Consider the following 3,779-nt stretch of genomic DNA (forward strand, 5'->3'; position numbering starts at 1 on the left):
GAGACTGTGGGCCCCATGAAGGCATATCATATTGGGCCCCCCACTCCAAACCAATCCAGCTATTCTCCAAATTCTTTAGGTCGCCTGTCATTCAGGGGCCCTTGGAATCATCCTAACTTTCCCCCACCATTACGGCACCCCTGCCAAGCACTGATGAGATTCAAAGCCCCAAACCCATCGGTGACAGACAACAGAGCCACCAGCTAAGCCTCCATGACACCCTACTTTCAAGTCAATACATAGTTATCCCTTATCCTACAGTACCAATACATTCCATGTTATTACTTAAAAGCTTGCTTGCCATCCGTCAATGCTGATAGCTTTCAGTAACTTCAATTAACCATTAATTGTGTTAACATGATTAGTGTTTCCCCTACCATTATATTAGGGGGATGCTTCCCCCCCCCCAATGTCACCTCTCGCCCCCCCTTGAATATCAAGTTCATTCTATTTAATTTTATTTTCCATAAAGTGCCAGATCACAACAGGAATCCTTTAAGGTCACCTTTCCTATAGAACATTACATTGTCCTTTTATTAAACAAATTAAATAGCCTAATGTTAATTATCTTATTTACGCAACTGCTTGTCATTTTGGTCTCTACACGGTCCCGTGTTTATAATTCTCATCTGCTCTCTGTATCGCGCATGGCGGAGTTCCGCCTCGACGCGTGTGCACAGACACAGACAAAAATATCAGCGTTTTTTGACTGCTGTCATTAACCCTCTATGGCATGAATTTTTATTTTAGGAGGAAAAAAATATTTTACTCTAGTTTTAGGGAGCTTGGGGGTCCTTGATAAAATATTAATCATAAAATGTGTCCCCCCCAGCCCCCCCCACCAGATTTTGGTCTGTTGTCTCAGGTCAACAAGATGCTTCAAGGGTACTAAAACGCCAAGGTTTTGTATATTATATAATAAGTTGAATGAGAAGCAAACAAGCAATAAATTAATTTAAAAAGTTTTATTTCAACGACAACAACAATTTCAACAAGTTTTATTTCAACAATCATCAGTGGATGGTTTATCAATCTGTGTGTTGGAGATTAGCTACAGTGTATGTTTGTGTTTCTGAATGTATGTTCCTGTGGGGTAAAGACTGAATCAGTGTTTCTCCAACCCTACAAAGCACAGTCTATATTATTCTGTATGGAACCTCAGGAAGCAGTTGCTGGTGGATGTGAAACACAGATGCACGCCACATTTTTGGCACTTGGCTTTAGGTCTACCTTTGCATCCGGGTACCTTGCATCTCCCTTTCTTTTCATCCATGACCATCCAGTGGGCTGTGGCATCCAGACTCACATCAGGGACTGGAATAGGTGTAGCGGGTCCTCTTCTCCTCTTTTCTTCATACTCCCCAGCAATTGTGGAACTGGGACGACCTCTCTTACGTTCCAGATTCTTGCCACTTTTGCACAAGCTTTCTGCAATATATGACTTAAACGTGTAAAGCTTCATCTGTTCGTCTTTTCTCATCCCAGCACTGCTGCAGTCTCTCTTGTAGAGCAGCCAGGCAGTCACGATGGTCATGTCAATAAGGTGGAACATCAGCCGGTGGTACCACTTCTTCGATCTGATTTTGTTGCGGTACAGTGCAATGAGAGAGTCCAGCAGATCCACCCCACCCATATTCTTATTGTACTCTCTCACCACAGCAGGACAGGGGACTTGAATGATTTTTTTTTGCTTGCCATCCCACCTATCAACCTTGGTGACTGGGTGTGCTCCAATGTAATTACTGAGAAGACTGACTGAACGGTTATCATACCACTTTACAACATGCAAGGTGGTTTCTCCAACCTTAGCCGTCTTCTGTTCAAAACATCCACGTCCTACATCCCACCCACGTACTACTTGCTCCTACATCTGGCAGCTCAGGGGGTTGCACAGCTCTCCCTGTATAAATCTCAAAATTGTGTGGGACACCATCAGAGCCAGCTAAGATGAGTATCTTGTAGCCCCATTTCTTTGGTTTTGATGGCAGGTATTGCTTGAGTCTATTTCTTCCCTTGAAGGGGACCATCTGCTCATCTACAGCCAGCTTCTCAGACATTGGGATTCGATCATGTTCCTTACACCCATAAAATGTCCTTGCATCCATTTCCTGTGAATAATAGTAGATAGTACATCAAAAAAATTGATTATGGTGATAACTATGCATCCCTACACATCTCCATCCATGAGCATGTTATTGTTAAAACGAAAGTGGTCTAACTGCGCAATGTTGCCCTGTGGCAACAAATGAAAGACTACCGTTTTAGTATATAAATAAAGACAAAAAGTGCCTTTAATCAATTAAATAGGCTTCTTCACATATTCATGCACATCACAGATATTATTTATACAAAATTATTTACATTTTAACATGTTAAAAAGTGAAATGTATCTTACCTTTTGCTAGCAGTGTGTCCAAGCCGGCTATGGTTGCAAAAAGGACTGTTCCACCCCCAGACGAAAGGTCAAACCCACGCCCACCTCAAATTTTATTGGTTACAGACTTGTCATCAGACTTTTACTGTGATGTTTTTTTGGAAAAAATTTAAAGGGGCAGTGTGTGGGCCAAAAAAGTGGTTTGTTGCCTGAGGGTTACACCATGCCATAGAGGGTTAAAAGAAACACATGAACACCATGAATCCTGTCGGTGTCCGTCTGCCCCCCCCCACCCCGCCCCCAATAGCTGTAAGCCTTGGGGGAACGCTGATGATGAAACTAATATGGGTTTATTTTGACCCCAATATGATGTAATTGAAATTAACACAGTCATTTAAACTACAAAACTTTTAACACACACACACAGACAGGTATCTTTTTTAAATAATGATTTAATATTATTTTTTAAACCAATCAGCATACTCTCTACTAGCGTAAACAATGAAATAGCAGATGCCTTATATGAATGGACCTCTGTGATGTCACGACGCACTAGAATTTGTCAACGGAGATTTTGCTATATAAATAGCAGCTTCCCACCTTCACATTTCATTTTTAGAGGAAGCACTGGTGAAAGAAGCAAGCCTATCAATTCATTATGGGATTAAGCTGCACAAAAACGAATGTGCGCTTTCCTGAGGTTTTTCAAGATGAGGAAAAATTCATCCCGAGACACAGACAGGGATGTATATGGTGGCTGATGTCGGCCATGAGATGCTTAACGATTGCCCTGCTGATGAAGAAAACGTACAGCAGGAGAGCAGCCCAGTGGCCAGGCCTGGCTCAGACGAAGGCAAACATGAAGGAGAGCAGCCCAGTGGCCAGGCCTGGCTCTGACGAAGGCAAACATGAAGGAGAGCAGCCCAGTGGCCAGGCCTGGCTCTGACGAAGGCAAACATGAAGGAGAGCAGCCCAGTGGCCAGGCCTGGCTCAGACAAAGACAAAGATGAAGGAGAGCAGCCCAGTGGCCAGGCCTGGCTCAGACAAAGACAAAGATGAAGGAGAGCAGCCCAGTAGCCAGGCCTGGCTCTGACACGCGAAAGATAGACAGTGAGCGGCTAAGACGACGCATTGTCAGGAGCCGGCTGGGCAGGGGCGCACAGCCAGTAAAGAATGAAGCGACTCTACCCTGGACCGGAGGCATACGAAGTCTTAAGGCGACTTGGGGACAGCGCCTGAGGCGCAACGGAGAAGAGCCATGAGGAGATTCAGTAAAAGGCGGCAAGTGCCGACACGCACAAAGTCGGACACAACTATATGATTACCATGAAAACAAAAAATAAAGTGTATAGCTATTTTACATACTGAGTGGTTGGTGAGTTTTATTCCTCCTATTGTCATTTAC

The 3,779-nt window shown here is 43.8% G+C and overlaps 1 long non-coding RNA gene across 1 annotated transcript; it reads right to left on the reverse strand.

Annotated features, from left to right (window-relative positions):
* Window positions 1-950: 950 nt before the first annotated feature.
* LOC125704932 (uncharacterized) lies at window positions 951-2,527 on the reverse strand. Its single transcript, XR_007381288.1, has 2 exons — window positions 2,396-2,527; window positions 951-2,108 (listed from the first exon to the last, which is right to left on the reverse strand). It is a non-coding gene; the product is annotated as an uncharacterized LOC125704932 (long non-coding RNA).
* Between the last annotated feature and the right edge of the window lie 1,252 nt (window positions 2,528-3,779).

Source organism: Brienomyrus brachyistius, chromosome 12 (assembly GCF_023856365.1).
Source record: "Brienomyrus brachyistius isolate T26 chromosome 12, BBRACH_0.4, whole genome shotgun sequence".
Classification (NCBI taxonomy): Eukaryota; Metazoa; Chordata; class Actinopteri; order Osteoglossiformes; family Mormyridae; genus Brienomyrus; species Brienomyrus brachyistius.